This window comes from Mandrillus leucophaeus, unplaced genomic scaffold (assembly GCF_000951045.1).
Source record: "Mandrillus leucophaeus isolate KB7577 unplaced genomic scaffold, Mleu.le_1.0 Scaffold393, whole genome shotgun sequence".
NCBI classification, from domain to species: domain Eukaryota; kingdom Metazoa; phylum Chordata; class Mammalia; order Primates; family Cercopithecidae; genus Mandrillus; species Mandrillus leucophaeus.
Window position 1 is genome coordinate 1937610 of NW_012104176.1, and position 24199 is coordinate 1961808.

Here is a 24199-nt window from a genome sequence, read left to right on the forward strand (position 1 = left end):
CAAGACAACTGTAGTAACCATAAATGTTTGAGGTTCTCAGTGAACCTTCTCCTCAGATACTCAGAATTACCATACTGTCCCCCAGAAGTTCTATTTTCATCTGTCATTCCACAGCCAAATTGACATCTTCCGGACACCTTGGATACAATCTTTTCTTTTCCTATCCGTAGCCTTAATAATTTCATAACAACAGATTGTACTTCCATTAGGACTTGATACTTAAAACCTCTTTTCTAGCACTGTCCTATAGCTAGTTTCACTGAATATGAATATTATGGTAAAAGCCACTCCAAGTATATTTTTGGAGTCCATGATATCACTGTTATCAGCACCAGTCTGTCCCCCTCCCCAGACAATGAGATCTTATTCATTAGGAACAATTCACCCCTCTAGTGGAAGAATCTCGGTATTGCAGCGTTAGTTCCAAATAGATAGCTAAGCTTCAAGGCTGCAAGAGCATCTGCAGATTTTTAGGAAATTATTATTACAAGATTCCTCCTTTTTATGCTGGTTTGTTATTAAATATAACCCAATAGAGAAATCTCTTTAAAATGTTAATTTGCTTTCTTATGTTTATACACAGGGAAATGCTTAGAGCTATAAAAAGGCTGTACTAACACTGACTAATAGATTTTTGTTTACACTCATCTCCATTTTTCCCTTGTTTAAAGTCAAATAGAAATTGATTGGAAAAATGGTTTTTGGTATACTTTACAGAGTTAAACAATAATATGGGATGGGTTTTTTTTTTTCCATATGCTTTCTATAGCAGTAAGATTATTTTAAAATCAGCACTTTGGTACCAAAGGGGAAAACCATTCAGCCAAATTGAATCACAATGGGAAAACGATGTTAACTACCCATGAATACTGGTAACTATTTAGAGAATCATGTGAAAACTCTGATTTCAGTTCTGCTACTGAGATGTCCTTGTCAGTATAAACGTTGGTACTGAAAAATGCTTTCAAGATTTACTAGTCCAGAATGTCCCAAGAGGTGAAATAAATTCCCCAAGTTCACACAGCTAGTCAGTGGCCAAGCATAAGCGCATTTCTCCTGATTCTGAAACCCATAACTCTTCCTGGCACACAATCCTCATCGTCACCGCACAAGTCTGAAGTCAGAGTGAATCGATTTGAATCGCACCTTGCTGTGCACCACCTTGAAGATCACGGACAGCATCCTTCACCACGGTGCACCTCTCTCCTCTCATTCATACAGTGAGGGCGAGAGCGATGCCTCCTCAGATGTTTCAGCGAAGATGACAATGAGATGCAGGAAAATGACTTAGTCCAGGACAAGACGCATAATAAGCACTCGGTGTGAACTGACAATCTCTCCTACTAGTATTATCACTATGGGCTTTTTCCTCTGCTGTTTGGGGGCATTCTAAGAAGAGAATTTCTTTTCACTCCCTGGAGTAAATGTGTAGTAAATTAAGGGAAATTTAAGTCTCTGTTTTTTATTCAATGACTCATAAGTATTTTGGTGCTATAAGAGCTTTACTAATCTTACCCTTCATTTATGCAGTGATAGAAGGGTGATAACAGCTGTTTTAAAAGATAATTTTGATTTTTTTAAAGAGCATCATATGCACTGCCTCTATTAAACCGGATTTGTAAAATAATTCTAGCATAATTTAGATACTATAGTATATTAGAAACCAAAGATTATAAAGTGCAAATGAGATTTTTTCTTTTTTTTTTTTGGCTGCTGACATCATAACAGTTTTTACAGAGCCATTATCATCTCAATGGATACGGATGTCAAGCAGTCATTATCCTCAGATCATAACGAGGTGGACCATTAGTGCCTCCTTTGGAGACCTTATGGTCTAAGATGTTAATGAGCCTTTGGGGAACCCTAAATCCTTGGATGGTTGGCAGGGTACTCTAGACCATAACAGAACCTTCTTTGCAATGACAATGGATCCTGTCAATTTCTATTAAGGAGCTTCTTAATTCCCCAATCATTAAGATAGTGGAAGGACTTATTATACTAGCCTATAATTAAGGAAGCTTTCAGCCATAAATCCCTTCTGTTGAGTCTTTCCCTTTATTCAACATGGCATAAGTAAAGGGTAAGGCTCCCACAAGAGAAACTACGGAGACAACGTTGATCTGAGGGAAATCTCGCAGGATGAAGATTCTCCCTGGTTTCCTCCTATATCCCCTCAGCCCCTGTTCACTTTCTCCCAAAGACACAGCATCAGTGAGGCCTCTTAAGTTAAAACTGGAGGTCTCCAGCAACTGGTCTGGCGGGCATCTCTTGTCACGACTGTCATTTGGATTAGACTGTGTTCGAGTATTTATGCTAGGCATTATGACAGAGAAACACAAGTTCAAAGCACCATCGCTGCCCATAAATAATTTACAGTCTTATTAGAAAGACTGAATGATAAAGGTGCCACGATAGCATCAGCAGGAACAACAATGCAGAGAGAAACAAACACTAGGGTGCTTTCCCAACAATGGCTATGAAAAGTATACACTGCAAATTAATGAGAAAATAGGTGTGGAAGTAGATGCTTAATGAATGTTATATCCTTTCATACTTAGAAGAGGATAAGCTCAATGAGAACTGCTCACTATGAACTCATTCCTTTATACCTCAGTTTCTCAATAATTAAATGACTAGGATCAATACATCCTGCTAGAAAATATTACTAATGGCCAGGCACAGTGGCTCACGCCTGTAATCCCAGCACTTTGGGAGGCCGAGGTGGACAGATCACTTGAGGTCAGGAGTTCAAGACCAGCCTGGCTAACATGGTGAAACCCCATCTCTACTAACAATACAAAAATCAGCCAGGTGTGGTGGTAATGTGCCTATAGTTCCAGCTACTACAGAGGCTGTGGCATGAGACCCACTCAAACCCAGGAGGCAGAGGTTGGCAGAGGTTGCAGTGAACTGAGATTGTACCACTGCACTCTAGCCTGGGTGACAGAGCAAGAATCTGTCCAAAAAAAAAAAAAAAAAAAAAAAAAGAAAAAATAAGATATTACTAAAGGACTATTTCATGTGTTGTTATTTTCTATGAAAGAAAATAATCCATAGCATGCTAGCATGCTAAAGTGATAGGTGATAGGATAGGTACTATAGAAATATTCATATAGGAAAACGTACAGGCTTGATTACAAGTGAGGTATACTATTTTAACTCAAAATTTATTGCTTGAAAAAAGCAGGAAGCCAACTAGAAAGAAATTATGTGCTGCCATAAAAATCAAAAATGAAAGACTCCAACCCGTTGACCTTGGATGTACAGAAACTTGAAGTTCCCTCATTCTTTTTGATAATCCTAGATTTTTCATCTAAATTTCATTCGACCTCAAGCAGACCCGCATTTGGCTTATTACTGAAATTTCATTGCTGAAATTTTCCAATGTAAAAAGTTTTCTAATCAGAAGTTAAATTTATAGAAAATCTCCACTGTATTGAAGAAGAAATAAATGTCTGCTTCTGCATTTTGTGCTTTGGGAATTTGAGTTAGTTTTATTGTGGTGTTTCCAAATCAGGTCTCCAATTCTAACAGGGAAAAAAAATCACATAGGACTCCATCCATCTCTGTGCCAAAGCCCTGAATGAATTGAAATTTTATGAAGGGTTCTGAGCTTTAAGTTGTTAATAAGAAACTCCTGAGTTTCAGTCTCTCTCATCTTAGGTAATTGAGGCTTTAAGTGCATACAGAAAACTCGGGTCTCATATGATTGATATTTGGGACTTCCTTCCTTGTTCTGTTTAAGTTCCTTGGGAGCAATTCATCTGTTTTTCTTTTGTTTATAATCACTTTGTATTTGACTATCAACTCGGGGAAATCTGAGTAGCTGTACTAAGCCTAAAGATAGGTACAGCAGGCAAGCTGCTTTGAATTGTTTCCAGCTTCCGGAGGCATTTCACTAGCATCTCCCCATTCATCCATCACACCTACTCCTCTTAATCCTCAAACAAGAAAGGCCTTTAAAATACTGACCACTCTCCACTGTGCTGATATTCCCTGGGAGAAGTGTTCTTGTCCCAAAGATATTTAAAATAAAATATAAAAACCAAGAAGAGGCCAGGCGCGGGGGCTCACGCCTGGAATCCCAGCACTTTGGGAGGTAGAGGCAGGCAGATTACCAGGTCAGGAGTTCGACACCAGCCTGGCCAACATGATGAAATCCCATCTCTACTAAAGATACAAAAAATTAGCCGGGCATGATGGCGCGCACCTGTAATCCCAGCTACTCAGGAGGCTGAGGCAGGAGAATCGCTTGAACCCGGGAGGCACAGGTTGCGGCAGGCCAAGATGGCTCCACTGCACTCCAGCCTGGATGACAGGGTGAGACTTGGTCTCAAAAAAAAAGAAAAAGAAAAAGAAAAAGAACAACAAATCAAGAGTGAGGCACACGGCACACAACCTGTTGCTCCCTATCTGTTTCTTGGAGACATGACCACACACACACCCCTCCCCATATATGTTTTTTTTTCCTTCCCTCTACTTACTCTCCCAAAGGGACAGCTGTGTTGTGAAAGGCTTTTATTTAGAAAGTCAGAGAGGAGTTTAGCGTTCCATTGGCTATCTCAATAACCCCCAGGTTTACACAAGCTCTTACCCAGCAACTGAGCATCTTCTCCTTAAAAGATAGCTTTGTGGCTGGGCACGGTGGCTCAGGCCTGTAATCCTAGCACTTTAGGAGACCGAGGCAGGTGGATCACTTGAGGTCGGAAGTTTGAGACCAGGCTGGCCAACATGGTGAAACCCCATCTCTACTAAAAATACGACAATTTTCCGAGCATGGTGGGGTAGTACAAGCCTGTAATCCCAGCTACTGAGGAGGCTGAGGCAGGAGAATTGCTTGAACCTAGGAGGTGGAGGTTGCAGTGAGCCAAGATCATGCTACTGCACTCCAGCCTGGGCAACAGAGTGAGACTCTGTCTTAAAAAAAAAAAAAAAAAAGCTTTGAGTCTAACAACTACAAAAGCAACCTTTGTCTACATTATCCAAGAAGGCACATTCTTGTCTCAATTTTCAAACGGGGCTGATGTCTCTTTATAAGAAGTACGTACCGGAGCTGTAGAAAAAAGATTTGACATTAGTCCTAGATCAAATTAGAGACTGGAGGGGAAAAAAGAAGACCCCAATATAAGCCTTTGAAGGGCAGATATAAATTGGATAAACTACAATATTGCAAGACTAAGAAAAACAAATTTTGAGACAAGAATAAAAAAGCAGAATGCATCCACTCTAAGTTGTTGCTGAAGAGAGAGTGAAACCTGGGCTGCATCAGCTGTGTTTGTTTAAACAGGAAGGCACTACCTGGCCACCAATGGGAGACCATGTAAATTGTTGGTAATGTGTACATTTTCCTCTAGGAGGTGTCCAGTTATACTAATAAGAGAAGATGCTGAGCCAGGAACTTTGACTTGAACGTGGGAAGAAAGCAAGAAATAGAAGTTTATCTGCAGCCCAAGTGCCTTTTAACTTGGGTGTGAAGGAGGTTGTTTCCTGGCCTGTTAATACTCTAAATAGCACTACCCAATAGACGTTTCTGCAATAGTGGAGCTATTCTATATCTGCTCAGTCTAATATAATAACTACTAGCCCAGCTAGCCATTGAGCTCATGAATCCTGGCTCATGCAAATGAGGAAATAAATTTTAATTATAATTAATTTAACTTTAATTTTAATTTAAATAGTCACCAATGTCTAGTGGCTTCCATATTGGACAGCACAACTGTAGCAGGTAAGCATCATTACAAAGGCTCTCTAGACCACATGGTGTCTTGATGACCTCAACACCTGCCCTTAGAAGCTGTGGGAACTTTAACAGTTTACTTGACCTCTCAGAGCCTCAGATGTTTTATCTGTAAAATGACTAAAATCACACCTAGTTCTTGAGGTTGTAAGGATTACATAGGATGTAAATGGGTTGATGTCTGGTACCTCACACCGTATATCAACACTTCCGCCACATCTGAGTCTGGTTCTAATGTTAGATCTTTCCCTTTAAATTGTGGTTTTAAGTATGTCTTGCAATTTTTTTCTTTCTAGTCGGATATGATACACTGGGTAAAGGGAATTGGGTAAATATGCCTTTAGCAGTGTGGTGTGCAGCAAATGCATTATATAGTCCTATGATTAGATCTTAGTCTTTTGATGAATCTGTACTTCTGGACATTTTTGCATGTGCTTCTTAGTCCCACACTAAACGCTTAGGACAGGATACCTCGAGTGGGCTGGAGTTGAGTATTTCCATTCCCCCTGGTCAGTTAGGCTCTATAAAACTCCAATAGTTTAGGCTCTGGTGAAATAGTTTCTTTTAATGACAGGCCTTGTTAAGAAGAATCAAGTGCTCTAGTGTATTTCAAAATGACTACATTTTCCCTCCCCCTGCTGGAAGTATAAGAGGATTTTCCTCTGATACTCACTATGAGAACCTGGTTTAGCCCTCGAAGGTTAAACTCAGGTAACTGTGGGTCATGAGTGCCACGAGTGGGTCCCCTGGAGTTTTGTACTCCCAGACTTGTTTACTCTTGAAACTGCCTTTGCAAAGATTGTATCAGTGAGAAAATTACGGCAGTAAAAGAGATCTGATCTAACTGACACCCCATCTTTCCTTTCCCTTAATTATTCCTGGGCTTTTGTGCAGAGATAACTTTGGAAGACATTTAGGTTATAGTTTAAATGGTAATAGCCCTTCCCCAAAACTCAACCACCTTTGTAAACTAAGGAGAGACCATCTGACTAGTGGGAGGAGAGAAGCCTAAAGTCGTAAGCTGTGGACTGGTCTCTTTTGTGAGAGAAACAGCTTCGCTGTTGGAGATTGGCCTTTTGAGATGTCTTTTCAGGTTTTCTGCATGTCTGACCCCCATGGCTCCACCTGGACTGTTGGCTCCACCACTCCTGTAACCCCATCCAGGAGTGATTCAGCTCGAGAGGACAGCTTCGGCCTCCTACAATTTTATCACCACCCCCAAACAATCAGAGGCAAGCACCCATTAGCTGGCCACCTCCACCCCTTCCCCAAACTGCCTTTGAAAAACTAACCTACGATCCTGAGATGTGACTATTTGAGTAATAATTCCATCTTCCATGTGGCAGTCACCTTTGTGTCAAACTTTCTTTACTGCCATGCCATGGTCTTTATTTGTGCAGTGGGCAGGAAGAACCCCTCAGGCAGTTGCACTCTGAGCCTCCAGCAATTTCTCCATCACAGTTCAGATTTCCTTTCTTTGGCTCTGGTTCCCAAAAAGGTTCCAGCTCTGGTAAGTTGTGACTGTCAAGTGTTCATCTGTCTGTCTCTCCAATTTTAGGGAACAATGATTGCCCTGTGACCTGACTTCTCTGATGATTTTAAGAATAATTTTTTATTTTTTGGCTTGTTCAGCTTTCTATCTGTTGTTAGGACAGAGGGATAATTGCCAAGTTTCTTACATGCTAGACAGGGAGTAGGAAGCTCACATAGTATTAATTTATTAGACTGGATGATGACAAAAAGGTGATGGAGAGAGGAGATGGAGAGAAGAATAGGGTTGATGGATAAATGGTTATATGGAAAAGCACAGAAAAAGGAGGGAAAGGAAAAGGGGAAGGGGAGTGAAAAGAAGAAAATGAATGCAAAAAGGAGAAAGAGGAGAATGTGACCTATCACAGTGTCTGGCTCATAGTAGGTATTTAATAAATGTGCACTTTAGTCCATTTTTCTTGATGATTTATCACAAGACAAAAGTGTGTCCCTCTCCCTGCCCACCATGCCATAAAACCTCCTGGCTCCTTCCACTGACACCACCTTCCTCGGACTGTGTTCAGCACCTTAGGTGAAGAACCAATCCTTCTAAATCACAGAAAAGCTGAGCATCAGATGGAGAAGATGCAATAATGGGCTTAAAGACTTTTAATGTCCCCTCTAACCGAAAGGTCTTCTAAGGTGATTAGGGGACTACATATCGGTGGGATTAATCAACCCAGACAGCCGTCATCACTTTTATGTAGTATCACCATTGATCTCATCTGTAGTTTTCATCAATTTAGACCTCAAAAGAATATCATGTTAAGCTATTGCTGATCAATAGCATCTTGCATAAATCGTATTATCACAATGTACTAATTCTTTCACTTGCCAAATAGGTATTGAGTGCTCACTGTATGCCAAACAGTACTTTAGGTACTGGGACATCCTAGCGGGCCAAGGCCTCCTTTAGCTGTTACCTTCACTGAGCTCAGGTGGGAGAAAGAAGTGCCTGAGTGGGTTATAGGACAAACCAAACAAGGCGTACATAGGAAACTCTGGAAAATCCACCACAGAACATGAAGAATAGGATGAAGAACCAGAAAGTCAGAAATCAAATCTCAAACACATGACTGGTAGTTCCTGAAAACAATGTGTAAGTTTTATAGTTGAATTTAAGAATGGTAATGTGTGCATCCTAAAAGCTAAAGAGAACTTGCTTTCAGTATAAAGCAGCGTTAACAGTAAACCAGCAAACCAGATGCAGACAAAATTGTCATATATTTTCAGGCTGAGGACAACTCTCAAAAACAAGGTGACATGCCAGCACCCTGATTTTGTTCTCTAATGCCCTTCTGCAGCTTCAGAAGCGAGCTAATTCTAGGGCTGGGACAGGGTATATACAAATGTGCCCAGAACACCTTGTTATGCAAGTAAGGAAGGATTCAAAAGACAAAAGAATGGAGGTCAAAGGCACACAGGAACCAACGGAAAGAGCTCCCTCACTGAACAATGTGGAATATTCTGGGCAACAAAATAAATATAGTATTAAATTATAACCCAAAGTGTAAAATGAATATCCAGGTGTCCAAATTAATGTAAGTAAATGGTTAAATGAATAAATGGGAGAGAGGAGACAAATCTCCCATACTGATAAATTTCAGACTTTATGTGGATACATCACTTTCAAACACTAGTGTGTTTGTGGTTTATTTTTATTTTTTATTTATTTACTTATTGTTATTATTGCTCTTTTCGTTATTTGTGATATTGTGAACTAAGGACTCTGTATTGGTGCTTTCTCACACTGCTAATAAAGACATGTCCAAGACTGGGTAATACATAAAGAAAAAGAGGTTTAAAGGACTCACAGTTTCACGTAGCTGGGGGAGCCTCATAATCACAGCAGAAGGCGAAGGAGGAGCAAAGACGCATCTCACATGGCAGCAGGCAAGAGAGTGTGTGCAGGGGAACTGCCCTTTATAAAACCATCAGATCTCTTGAGACTTACTATCGCGAGAACAGCACAGGAAAAACCTGCCCCCATGATTCAATTGCCTCCAGCTGGGCCCCTTCCATGGGGATTATGGGAACAACAATTCAAGATGAGATTTGGATAGTTACACAGCTAAACCATATCAGACTTGATAGGCTGTTTCTTTGTTTCTTTTAAAACTAGGGGAGACTGAGGAAGATGAGGTAAAAGTTAACATGAAATGTTATCTAAGACCCATTCAATTAAATGGATTAGTGTATGGAGAGGAAGCAGAAAAATATGGACAAAATAGTGATATCAAAATGTTATAATCCACCAAAGGTTAATGTTGCATCAGAATACTTCAGGTATTAAAATAGGATTGCCATTGGTGTGGTCTTTTCCAGCAAGGAAACACACTGACTTGGGAGAATTAGTTATGTTTTATTTGGCTGTGATGCCACTGTTATTTCTCCAATAGCAGAAACATCTATGTGGGAAATTTCCTCCAAGAGTGCAAAACTCTTTTAAACTAAAATTCATTAATCTCCACACCATCTGGGTTAGAGGACAAGCTCTGCTCTTTAGAGTTGCTACCGCAAGACTCAACTTGATGAACTTGTTAGGGTTGTGTGGCAAAGCCCAGATGGGCTTCAAAGCCTCACAAAATCTGGTGTCTCAATACTGGGCAACTTCCCAGTCTGTTTCATCTGAAGAATTCTCACAAGAGATAAAAACTACTTTCATCTGAATGTTGCCCTGGGAAAATTGTGACCCTTGTGTTTTCCTAATGAGTCTGGCATATAGAGAGGGGTTAAATGAGTTGGTCCCAGAATGAGTCCACAGTGCTGAAAGGAAATAAGCATCTGACCCCAGAGCCTCCTCCAGGGATCTTTTTAAAATGAACAGCCAAATTCAGGGAAGAGCACAACTATGTTCTCCCACCACCTGCTTCAACATTATCAATGACCCCCATGATGCCCTCAGGATGAAACGCAAAGCTTCCGGACATATAAGAAAGTCCATTCATGACCTAGAGCTACCTCTCCAGACTCATCTTCCGACCCCACTTCACAGCCTTCACACCACAGAACTAAGCTCCTTGTGCTTCCAAGTCCTGATCCATGCAGGCCTTTTTGCAAGTCATCTTCACTGCCTGAAATGGATTCATCTCCACCTTCCCCGGCACTTCCATACAGCCCACTTGGTAGGCCCTTTACCATTCAAAACTCTCATCAGAAACTCCTACCACCAACTAGAGTGACCAGTCACCCCAGTTTGCGCGAGACTGAGAGGTTTCCTGGGTCTTACAATTTCAGTTCTAAAACTAGAAAAATTCCCAGCAAGCCTGGATGAGTTGGCCACCCTGCTCCATCCCTCAGTTACAAAATAACTCCCTCTCTCCTCTAGTGCTCCTCCACTTTTTATTTTTAATGTTACAAAGAGTGGCTCACTGCCCTGCATTTATTCATATCTTTCCTATTAGAGTGGAAACTCACAAGACAGAGACCTTGTTTCATTGATCTTTGTAACCCCAGGCAGGGTTGCGCCCAGCAGCACATTAGAATCACCTGAGAAACTTTGGCAAGGGTCGGGGCTGGGGGCGGTGTTTTTGTTTTTTTGTTTTTGAATAGCAAGTTTCAGGTTCCCTTCCCCGAGAGATTCTGATTTAATTGATCAAAGTTGAGGCCTGGGCATGGGTTATTTTTTGATGCTTAACCAAGTGATTCTAATCTGCAGTCAAGGTTGCTAACACCTGCTCTAGGGTAATGATTCTCAGCTGGGAGTATGGTGAGCGTCAGAACTACACATATCACCCTAAGCCCAACTACTCACAGATACCAATTTAATTCATCTGGAATGGGGTTCAGGCAGCTGTAGTTTTCAACATCAGGTGATTTTAATTCATGGCTATAGTTAATCATTGTTTAAATATGTATGCATATACAACCAAACTAAATTCCAGGCCATCTTACCGCCCTTACCTATTGCCAGGTTGCTAAATATTAATAAGTGCTGATCATAAACAGACTTTACTATCTAATATAACTAATTCTTTCCATGTATGGCTCAGGCCACTGTAGAAGCTTGTTTTCCTCAAAAGTCTCTTCAAGCCATCCCCTTCACACCCACACCATCAAATTACACCCTTGTCTCTCTTTAGATCCTTACTTATTACTCAGCCCTTCTCAAAGTCCTTCTCTCAATTTCTTGGATACTCTTCTCACATTCGTGGTTTTATTTTTTATTTTTTTGAGACCGAGTTTCGTTCTTGTTGCCCAGTCTGGAGTGCAGTGGCGCGATCTCAGCTCACTGCAACCTCTGCCTCCCGGGTTCAAGCGATTCTCCTGCCTCAGCCTTCCTGAGTAGCTGGGATTAAAGGCATGCACCACCATGCCCAGCTAATTATTTACTTTTAGTAGAGACTGGCTTTCTCCATGTTGGTCAGACTGGTCTTGAACTCCCAACCTCAGATGATCCGCCTGCCTCGGCCTGCCAAAGTGCTGGGGTTACAGGCATAAGCCACAGCGCCCAACCTTCATGGTTTTATTTTTCTTCCTTGTCACCATGCAGCACTGGGATGAAATAAGAGTTTTTCACCTATGTTATGTCATCGTTCTGACTCTGTCCGGGTATCCTGTACTGTTCCCTGGTGACCAAGGCAGACCACAAATGCAATGGGCTTTTTTTCTCCCTCTAAATAAACTAAGCTAATTCCCCGGCTCAGAAACTTTTCATTGTATCAGAAGGGATTCATTTGCCAAGTTTTCAATGACCTGGTTCCCTCATGACACTAGGGTACTGGCTCAAATACCACCCCTTCCAAGAGGTCTCTCCTGTCCACCCAATCCAGAGTGCTTTCTTCATGTCATTATTCTATATCCTGCCAGTCTTTTTAAAGTTCATCACATCCCTTATCATTTTCTGAAATTATCATGTTTTGTTATTTATTTTAGTTTTTATATCTGACTTCCCCTTATAGAACGCAAGTTCCACCAGAAAGAAGAATTTGCACATCTTGTTTCTTGATGTATCCATCAACAGCACTTATAACAATACCTGACCAACAATATTTACCAAAATGAAATAAATACCTATATATGCACAGACAGCTCAGTTATGTAAGCAACATCGCTGAGTCTGGAGCTGCCCACTTACCCACAAACTGTAGCTACTAAGAGCATAATAATTCCAACTCCTAAATGAGCAAAATGTATGTCTGACTAGACAAAATTGATGTCAACATATTCAAAACAGTGTGATTTTACGAAAATAGTGCACTCTGACTTTAGGCATTGGGTGGCATTCCATCTATCACTTAATTATATCATCCGGGGAAGTTTATTCGGTGAGCACCACCATTAGCATCACATGGGAGCTTGTTAGAAATGCAAATCTGTGGGCCCTACCTCAAACCTCTTGAATCAAAGTCGCCGGAAATGGGAAATGAGTCCCAGGAAATTGTTTCACCAGGCTCTTCCTGTGCTTCTTAGGTATACAAAACCTAGAGAAGCACTGATCTAGGTCACATTAGGAAAGACTTTAAGCCCAGTCACTTCCTTTATGTTGCAAAAATTGTTAGAGTACTAGGTGGTAACGGTGAATGCAGAGATTGTTAACACATGGGAGATGCTCAAGAAAATAGTTTCCTTTAATGAATTTAGTTATTTTTAATTTTATTTATTTTTTTTAGTAGGCTCGTTTTCAGCTGGGCAGAGTTCTGACAATGTTTCTTCTGGAAGTCCAGCTCACTAAGAGAAGAGAAAAGGCTGTGTTATTTAAAGAAAGCTAACTGCCTATCTAAAAAAGAAAGAAACAGAAGAGCTGTAAAAAGGATGCTCATCTGGGGTTATTTAGGACAGGGGCAAACAGTCCTTCATACCTCAGTAGCCCCCTATACTATAGCACAGTTCAATAATTGATGTCCATAATGATGATCTTGCATTATTAAGTAAAGGCAAAATTCTTCTCCAGAGTCTCTGGTCAAGTGTGTTCAACTTCTATTTAAAAGATTTCCATTTGAAATATTTAAGTCGCTTTTTTGCAGACCCAAATAGCAAAAGCTTTGGTTATTTGAAACATTTTATTAGATAAAATTATCTTATTCTCAAGGATTCTAGAGTAATTATGTGTCTTTGTCAACATATTTCCCTTAGTGAGTAGGCATTCTTTAACAGAGGGGCTGTGTCTTCTCTGACCTTAGGAACCTCATTCAGAACCTAGTTCAAGTGACTCCACACAAAAGCTCCTTAGAAGGACTTGGGCCTCGGAGGCCGATTAACTTCAAAAACCTGTGTTTTCCACTGGAAAGAGAGTGGGTCATCAGTGTCCTCTTGCATACCCTTTAAGCTTGTGCTCTTCTTGCCAGATAAGCTAAAGAGATAGCAGTTCTCAAAGTCACTGGCATTTATTGAAAGCCAAAGAAATTAGTGAGCTCTGACATTTATAGCCCTTAAACATTAAAGACGTTAAAAGTACCTTGAGTAAGGTTCAAGTCTTAAATGTAATACCCTAAGAGTTGCTGTTAATTCTTCAATAATTATTCTGTTCATGATTCAACCATCAGATTCACAGTTCCAGTTCAGCCCTAACTTGAACAACATGGTCTCTCACCTTTCAAAATTTACAATTTCTGAGTGACCTAAATTATCTCCAATGGGGCATTCCTAAATGGTTCACAATTTACAGTGCTTACCGCATGTCAAGATTTGTTATAGTTGCTTCACATGTACTAATTCATTTAAATCTTCACAATAACCCAAAATAAATGAAATTTATTTTGCAGGTGAAGATTCAGAAGCATGAACAGGCTAAGGACTTTTCTCAAGATTACACAACTAATAGGTGACATAGCCATGATTTATCTTCAAAATCTGTGTGATTAACCATTCTGCAATGCAATCTTCCAAAAAAATCAGTTTCAGTTGTGCAAAAGACAATAAACTCTTAATTATTCATTATATGTGATGGAGGCCACAAAGCTCTGACTTAGGGCAAGCAAGAAAGTCAGAAAACCTTTCCATCCTACCAGTATTCTCCCTTTCTCTGCTACAGCACCTGCACTCCTTGCCCTCAGTAGGACCCTGGGAATGGATGGAACTGTGACTCAAATTTATGTAAAGCTACTGCTTAAAAACTGCTTGACTTCACTGTGACATTTGCTATTTCAAACTCAATTCAGGCAGTCTGGTTAGCAAGGAATTTGGGAAAAGATCTTATGGTATTGTTGGTTAATATGAGGTTTGGGAAGGATATGTTGATTTGACTTTGGTCATGGCCTCTACTAACCTCAGTAATTGATGCCTGCCTATGTTCCTTTTGGAACTATTGTAGCTTTTCATGGTATACATACATAAACACATACATACATACATATATGTACCTACATTCCATGTATACATATATTAGACACACACCTGTATGCAATCTACATACTTACACATGTGTATCTAAACCTGTTCAGCTATTGTCTTACTCTATAAGAGAAAGCTGTGAAGGGTAATACTGGGACACAACCAATTCAGAAAGGAGGTGGGCATTAGCTTAGTTGTGTTGAAAAAAGTATAGAATACCTGTCAAGCAAGCTTGAATTCTAAACAAAATAATGCCTCTGATGAGGACAGCAGGTTCATTCGTGAAAGAAGACATTTTTTTTTTCCTAGACAGGTCTTGAGCCTGAAGTTTGATGCAGGAGCAGATAGGAGCAGTTTCTTTCACCTCTTCTGGGAGAGATGCAGGGCTCAGTCGGTATGGGTGAATGAGAAAATTCTTTTGGCTTTTCAGTGAATACAGAATAAATGTCACTTTCTTTGGAAATGACCTTTCTTCTATTCTCATCTTTGTATATAAAGTTGCTGTGTGAGAAACCATGCCTATGAATTTCATTTCTCAAGGTACAACAGAATCATTCCATAGACATTTTCAACATGGATGGACTAAAAAAGTATCAGAATCAGAGATGAGAGTTGATTTCCTCAGTAATCTTCAAAGAATCACCATCATCAGGTTCTCATCCACTGTGATTCAGTAGAGCTTTTAGATTCTTATCAGATGAGTATTTATTTGGATCCAGATATGTAGTGCATTTCTTAGGAAAGGGTTTGTCTGGAATGGTTTGGCTTTCATTAGCCAAAAAAAGAAAAAAAAAAAAAATGACAGTTGACAGCATGCACTCTGGGGACTTTTCTTGGCCCTTCTGTCCATAAAACTCAGTAGCTTAAGTGAAACCCCTTGAAATTTTAGAGATGGGCATATTCACAATGGTGTCAATGAAAAATAAAAGTGTATATGCTGTTGTAGAATTGCTAGAAAAAATGCCAAAGTCTAACATGCAGATCTTAAATGGCCAGCATTGGCGGGAGGTGAATATTCTAGTTTGCTCAAGCTGAGAATTGCTACAAATGTGCTGCCTTCTTCCAGGACTAATAATGCCATGCCAAAAGCAATCAAGCTTTTAAAAAATCTCGGCTGTCTGGCAAATGGATGATCATTATTATAGCAAATCACTATGCACCCAAGAACAAATGAAGTTTATAGTGCAGTGTAATTCAATGGCCGGATTTCATCACCAGCTCTCCAAAGCAGTGCAATCTGTCATAGGAGAACACCAGGTAATTTCAATTGGAAGACCTAACCAAGGTCTAATTAAGTAACAACTGCAATCTCCTCCCATCCACCCACCCTCATCCCCTCCACCCCTAAACCATTCTCGTCTAAGAAGTTACCTGCCCCGAATGTTCTCTTGGGAGATATTCTTCCAAAATTCTGCCCACAAATCTCATCCTTTTTGTTCCAGGCTGTACCTCAAAAGACTTATATCAGCTTTTAGATGCAAAGAGAAAAAGAGTAAAGCAAAAGTAGAATTACTGAATTATAAACTTGAAAGAAGAAACTGGATCTTGTTTTCCTGAAATGAGACCATTTTAGTCCCAGTACAATGCTTAGAAAACAGCACTATGGTTATTATATAAAGAAATAAATCAATATATAAAATGTCATTAATCTAGAATGCATTAATATAGGGTTTGTAATATAGGGTTTGGGTTAATGCATACAAGTCTCAAGCTTGGGTATTGATTTGCAGCATTAAATGATGAAAAGCCAATTGTTCATTATTTATTTCTGAGTCATACCTTGACAGCTTGTAGGTGTGGGTCATGAAGGATAAGCTATCTTATACAGCAGTATTTTAAATGCAGTATTTATATACAAATAATTATTATGCTAATTTTGCAGCATCTTGATCTACTCATTAGCGCAGATACAAAGAATCAGCATGGTGTGGTGAAAAAGCATTAAAAGGGTAATTAGAAGCCCTGGGCTCTGATCCCAGCTCCACCACTCATTAGCAGTGTCACCTTGGCCAAGTCACTTAACCCTTCTGAGTCTGTTTCCTCACCTGTAAAACGAATAGATTGAACTAGGGCGTCCCAAGGGCCCATTCTAGCCTATGACTCTGTGATCTTAGTGAACGACTGAATGGTGGCACGCTCCTTTGAATTCATCATGTGCACAATTCTCCTTCTTATCACAAGACTGGCTTTTGCACATTCTGTTTCCTGAGCCTGAGATGCTCTCCACCCGCCCCCCGCCCCCCTCCGCCTCTAGTAATTAACTCTTCTGTTTCTTCAGGAAACCAATTCATCAGGAAACTGGACTTCCTTGATTTCTCAAGTCAAATTTGATAAATGTCTGCACCTGAAAGGCCGCGGGGTTGGCTCATGTTAACCTGACTCTCATTACTGTGTGAATAAACTTAAAAGTAAGACAATTGTTCCATTTCAACTCTACTTCATTTATTTAATTAGATCATTTGCAAATTACTTCAAAGGAAGATTTTTGTTTGTTTTTGGTACCAGTTTTCATGTCAGAATTGCAGTGACGTGAATTTGAACCAGGGTTTAAAACTTTTATATATATGGTGACAGTGGAGGAAGTCCTATGCTTAGTTCCAACATAAATTTGAACGTATATAGTTTATGTCTTTCATAAATACTATCATTATTTTGTTTGAATACGTATATAATTTCAGTCGTTACATTTTCCTATCACAATTTCCTTTGTACATTCATAATTATGAAGATTTTATGCGTATAAAATCTTACTGAACCAACTAAATACCAGGCCATTCTTTTCAGTTTAATCTTGTGTTTCTCTTGTTTTTGAAGCCTGTTATATTTTCAAGCAGCTTTCCCCAGTCATTTTCTCTGGTTTTAAACCTTTCCATTGGTAATGAATTTCGATTTGAAGCACAGAAATTTCACATTTGCAGAAGTTCACTGTATGAATATATTTCATGCTATTAACTTGAGTCTCAAATCCTATGTAACTAAGCACAGGTGCCCCCTGTCATCTTTGTCTTCTACCCCTTTCTTTTTCCAGAAAGAAGAAGAAATTGTGATTTATAGTAAATCCTGGCATTAAAAGAATGTCTCATATGTCTCCTTTGGTGATTTTTCTGGACTTGAAGAATGACATGTAATAATAAACAGTCAGGTTTTGAAGTGACAGTTAAGAATTTCAAGGAAGAGAAATGACGTACCAAATAGCAATATTACCATCAGAAGTGTGGCTAAATAAGTTGAGACAAATGAATCGAATTCCTGCTTTTATTTTATTATGCAAGCAAATGGCTGTGGATTCCAAAGCTGTCTCTGCCCATTTTCTCACACAATATTAGTTTTTACCTAGTATCACTGGGGACCCTACAATTTGTGTAGATATCATAAACAATGGGCCTTTTATTTATAATTATTTTAAGCTTATCAAAACCCAAGATGCTGCCACCATGGGGTTCATGAGAATGTTTTATCATACCCACATTTCAAATCTTCTCTCCGTTTGAATTTGTGGCTTGGTGACTGTTAAGTTTTTAGAAAAACAGAAATTGGGCTGCAGCCATTCTGGAGAGACTTCTGTCTTTCTTTTTTTGTCTTTGACTTGTACTCTGTAGTTTCATGCAGCAATTTGATGCAAAAAGAACGCATCAAAAAGCATTCCTTTTACTTGGTACTTGAGTTTATAAACAAATGAACATATGATTTCTAAGAGAAGATATCTATCATTTGTTTTTTCCTGAATAATAAACCACTCAAAGGTATGAGTCAGGTGTCATTTGGGTGGTTCTTCCAGTCTGTGCCAGATCTTATCTTTGTCTATTGACATCTGCATTCAGCTGGAGGTTTGGTTGGTATTTGGCAGGTGGACTGGTGTGGAGCAGGAATTGGTAGGCTACGGCTCATGGACCATACATACTTTTATTTATTTATTTTTTAATGTTGGAACACAATCACACCATTTGTTGAACAGAGTTGAGTAGTTATGACAAAGATCATATGTCCTGCAAAGACTGAAATATTTATCATCTCACCCTTTACAGAAAAAGTTTGCTAATCTCTGGTCTAGGAAGTCTCAGATGGGATAACTTGTCTCTGTTCTGTGTCAGCTAGAGAGAGAAAAAGCCACAGTACACCTCTGCTTCCATCACATTTGCTGAAAGCAAGTTGCATGAACAATCTCAAATTCAAGGACTAAAGAAACCAACTTCACCTCTTAAAGAGAGAAGCAGCAGCATCACATTACGAAGTGATATGCTCATGGCGATGAGAAAAATGTGTTTCCTCTCTTGCAATCTACCATAACATACTTGAAAGTATAATTATGTTGCTAACTTCTTTATGCAGTAGGACAGGTTTTTGAACTAGCAGAATGTGTGTTGTTGTTTTGCATTTAGGTTCTCACTGAATTCCTTGATTTATACCTGAAGTCCTCTTCCTGCTCAGCTCCCCTCACCCTCTAATGTTAGTGTTGCAATTTAGAATCAGAAACAAAGACCAGACACGCCACTATGAAGTGCAGTTGACACCCTTATAAGGGAGACAGATTTCCTTGTATTCTGGTAGCGCTAATTTCCCTTACCTCTCAACGTCTAGTTATTCTGATGATGTAGAATGCAGAAGGGTAGAGAAAGGAAGCCACAGAAGCAGGAAATGACGGCATTGAAAAGCTGAGCTTTTTTTGCCAAAAGAATCAGACCACAGTTCAAGGGAACTTTGTGCATTCTGAGTCATTATCTAGTTGTTCTTTCAGTTGCCTTCAATCAGAATGGTTTCATCCCAGGGGCTCATCTGATGTGACTGTCTCATTTGGAGTGATGTTTCTTTGAGTCTCTAGCTAAACTAACTCAAGATGGAAAGCTGTCCATCTAGCGGGCCACTCAGAGGATGAAGGTATCTAGAAAAACTTGCGGCTGAATTCTTTTGCTCCTAAACAACAGGCGACTAGGCAGAATCATGTTGAAACCTACCACTACTCTAGAGCAGCTCATGTTATGCCTTGTGTGAAATATGTGACCATTTCTTTGACTTGATACATGCCTCATCCATTAGTAAAAGTATGAAAACCTTACCCTGTCTTTCTCTGTTTTTCTCCAAACTGTAATGCAGGTCTACGAGAGTGCTGCATTTTTTAAAACCATATTTGACAACCTTTCCAAATTCTTTGGGACAGTTAAAAATTGAATTTGGGACTCACTTTCCAAGAATGTGTTACTTGCAATAATAACATCATCATCCTCTGAGTGAGCCATTAGATGTGTTTACAGATCAGACGTGCAAAAGACATTTTATCATCATCATTTTTGCTGGTTTGTATTTAGAGTGCTTTTTGCAATTTCTACTTTTAGTTGTTAAGAGTCTTTCTGGTTGACTTTTTAAATGTGCAAAATCAAAATGCAGAAGCAAAATTCCTGTCAATGTTGGAAAAAAAAGATATTTAAGAACTGTTCAAACCAAATTTATATTTTAGTCATTTGATTTCCCCCAAATGGAGAAAAAAAGCCTAATCAACAGAAGAGCTCTTTCCCAGTGGTTCATAATTCTCTTTAAGTAAGGATTCCAGAAAAATATTCTCCCAGATACACTGAGAAGAGAAGAAACTCCCCGAAGACATATTAAAGCAATGAGAGAGTGAAACATCAGAGGAGAGAGGAAGAAATAGCCACAGTGGAAAGACCCATGGTCTGAAAACAGTCAGAATCGAGATGACTGCCTTGAAAAAAATGCCTAATGAGCCATGGTGCCAGCTGTGGACTTCATGGACAGCCTATCTGTATAACCAGTGAGAAGAGCCCTGCTGCCAGTCACATAATGGTTGTTTTGGAAACGTGGGTGACCAAGGGAAGAGGAGGAACAAAAAAGAGCAACTTTCTCCATGGCGAAATAAAACATCAGCCACACATCCAACTCAGGATTTTCAAAAGTTTCTCTTTTGAAGTGACGCATTGTTAAAACCTTGTAAATTTGGACTCTGTTGTAGGTACTTTCTCCCAGCAGTTACAATCGTTTCCAAGGAAAATTTTATGGTCCTCCTAAAGTCAGGGAACTTGGTGGGAAAGAGTGATATGGCAACTCAAGTTTATCTTGCAGAAGTACATTTTTATCCAGGTTTATTCTTGTCACAAAACCCGCTCCTTTAACATGGAGTGGGATAGGAAATTCTTCTTTTAAAAAGAACTTATCTCCTTTTTGTTGCAAGATTCTGGCGTAAGCAGAGGTCTCAGTTCAAAGCCACCTCCTCACTGGTGACCTTGACACCTCAAAGTATGCTAGCCCCATCCACCCTCATGTTGCTTTTTTTATAGACCGTGTTACGCTCCAAAATCATTTTGTTTGCTCCTTTGTAATCTGTTTACCCCATAAGAATTGGAGTTTTATGAAAGGAAGGATCTACTGGAGATTGTTCAGTATTATATTCTTAGCTATTAGAACAATGCCGGGCACATAGTAGATACTCAATAAATACTGTCAAATGAATGAATAAATGGGGTAGAGCTAGAGGACACTATATTACCTAGAGCTATATGGTAAAGGAAGACATCTCTAAGAAGAGAGATTTGTGCTGAGATTGGGAGAATACATTGGGAAACAGCCGAGATAAGGAGAGTGGGGAGCTGAGTAGTAGATGAACTAGAGATGGAAGTAGGGGATTGGGCACGCAGGCTCCCATAAGTCCTGGCAAGGAATTTAGATTTTATTCTATGGAAAACGAGAAGGTGACTTACATGTTTTATAGTTTTATTTTGTTTTTACTTTTATCAACAACCCTGTAATATAGTTGTATTTTGGTCAGACTGTGATAGTAGTAACTATGACTTTAAATGGCTAAGTGGCTCAAAATCTCACAGTCAATAGGAAATATGAAAGGAACCTAAGCATGGGTCACCCAATCCAAATGAACTGTCATTTCCCCTACTCCAAACTCTTTCCAAAAGGCTATGGCATGCAAACAATTATCACACTATTTATGATTGCTAAATGTCACATGAATTATAAACCATTTTAAAGTTACGCATTAAAACAGGTTCCAAGGAGCTCTGCTTTGCAATACTTTAGTTGGTCTAGTTTGGATAATTTCTTTCTGTTGAAAGCAATAAGTCTGCATAATCTATTCAAAAGCTATTATTTATTTCTTGATAGTATTTAAACATTGCAATCTTTCACTACGTCAGTCCCCACTTCCAATCAGCGATGATTAGTTATTTGCAACCATAGAACTCAACGTAGGAGTGTTAAGAACTTGAACTCATAAAACCTAAGCTGCTAGAAAAGCCACAGAAACCTCAAGCGCCATACTTTTCAAATCTGAAGAAACGGGGGCAAACATGGGTTCATTTCCAAAACCATGTGCAATCTTCCGGAGTTTGGTTTTGTTTTGTTTTCTGTTCAAAATAAGTTTTCTGACTCTACTTTGGAGCGTGCCCTCAAGCTTTTCATCATCTCTGGAAACATAATTGACAAAGATTCTTCCTTTCTCTGTAGTAATTAGGAGGTTTCTGCTCTCTCTGCCCCAGAAGAAAACACTTTTCACCAATTTTGCCTTTACTGCTTCAGAGCTCTGGATGAAATTCTGGGAACCGCGTGAGGTGCGTGTAGGTGTGGCACCATCACCATTAACCTGGAGCAAATCTCTCCCTCCGACACTGATGCGCTTCCCGTCTCCCCAGAGAGTGTGAATCTGTTCAGCAACACCTGCTAACAACTGAAAAAGGAGAACTGCCTCCTGAAGGGATAATCTCACACAATTTTTGATCTAATGTGGCAGCCAGAAAGAAGGCTTGCCAGGGGTCAGAAGCACTGCTATTCCCGAACTGCCAGGCACCACCCCACGAGCATCTTGTGAGGCCTGGGGGACAGAGTCATATAGGAGTTGACAAGGCATTCTGGTAAAAGGGCCATTGAAGACTTTTGATGGCAGGCTGGGAGCTGGCCTTGCCCCCTCTGAAATGTGAGCTGCAGGAGAAACTTACCTCATTTAAAATACCCCTCAGAGAAAGAAATAGCAGAGTGAACTTGGCAAAGCAATATTGAGTCAGTCTTTTAAAAATGCCTCTTTCTGTGGACTGGCTGCAGAGATGCCTATTCTAGGGGGTTTTCTCTTGGTGCTCATTTTGGAGGAGTGGGTTCTGAGCTGTGTGTCTTGGCCCCCTGTCCTAAATATAATTTTCCAGGTGGCTATCAATAAAATTAGACGATTTGTCAGAAAGAAAGCAGGCCAGGTGCAGGGTCCCCAGGATCCCAGACACAGCCTGCTGCTAATGGAATCAACTGCTTAATGAATGAGGGGCTTTACACAGACCCTGAGGTTAAAAGTCAACAGGAAGGGCTTCAACAACAACTTTATTAGGCAGATGCGCACCATGGTATTCCAACCTAAAAATACCCACCTCGGATAGTTTCTTTTCTATTTAAGGATTCCAGAGGACAAAAACACATTAAAAAAAAAAAACTTAATAAATTACCCCGGGATAATTTGCTTTTCAGATGATTAAAACCACTTGGCCTGAAGTCTCTGCTTTAAAATATCCCCCAATATGTGCACATAATAGCCTGGAAGTAGCAGCTCATCACATTTGTTAGGTAGAATTTTTTCAACGAAGGTCAATATATACACCAGGAAATTACCAGTGCAGGAGTACTTAACACAAGTTGGGAGCAAGAATTGATACACAGCCAATGTCATTACATAGTTTATGAATTTAAGAGCCAAGTTTGTTAACTTCATTTGGAAAACACAGGACCGAGTTCCAGTTTTAATTGGCACATGGCTAGTGGCTTATGTAGCCACTCCAAGCCTGCCACAAAAATTTCTAAACAGAGAGATAAAACAGATAGTCTTACAACCTCTCCACAATTTAAAACTAAAGTCAACTTATTGCTAGACTCTTGGAAGAATTATTACTACCAATAAGGCCAATGAGAATTCAAACTATATAATAAACAAAAATGAATACACATCAGTTAACAAAGCTTTTTTAAGACCTATAAATGGATAATCAAAAATTTTGGAAACAGCAGCACAAAGGAGAAAAAGCCAAAATCAACATGCTAGGAATAAAAAGTAAATCCTAGATAAAATGGAAGCAGAAGAGAGCTTTAAAAAAATTAACATGGAGAAAACATCAATATACTGTATCAATAAATGTGAACAAGATTCTATAAAAAAGAACTATTCACAGAATAAAAGTTCTTAGAGAGCAAATGCACAATTGCAGGAATTAAAAACTCTGTATAAGAAAGGGCAAATAGGCTGAATGGGGTGGCTCACACCTGTAATCCCAGCACTTTGGGAGGCTGAGGTGGATGAATCATGAGGTCAAGAGATCGAGACCATCCTGGCCAACATGGTGAAACTCTGTCGCTACTAAAAATACAAAACTTAGCTGGGCATGGTGGCATGCACCTGTAATCCCAGCTACTCAGGAGGCTGGGGCAGGAGAATTATTTGAACCCAGGAGGCGGAGGTTTCAATGAGCCGAGATAGTCCCACTGCACTCCAGCCCTCTAGCCTGAGCGACAGAGCGAGACTCCGTCTCAAAAAAAAAAAAAAAGATAAGAAAAGAAAAGACAAATAAAACTCAGAAATTCCCCAGAATGTAGAGAAGGAAAAAAAAAAAAAAAAAAGAGAGCAAGAGGGAGAATCAGAGAGAGAGAGAGAGAGAGAGAGAGAGAGAGAGA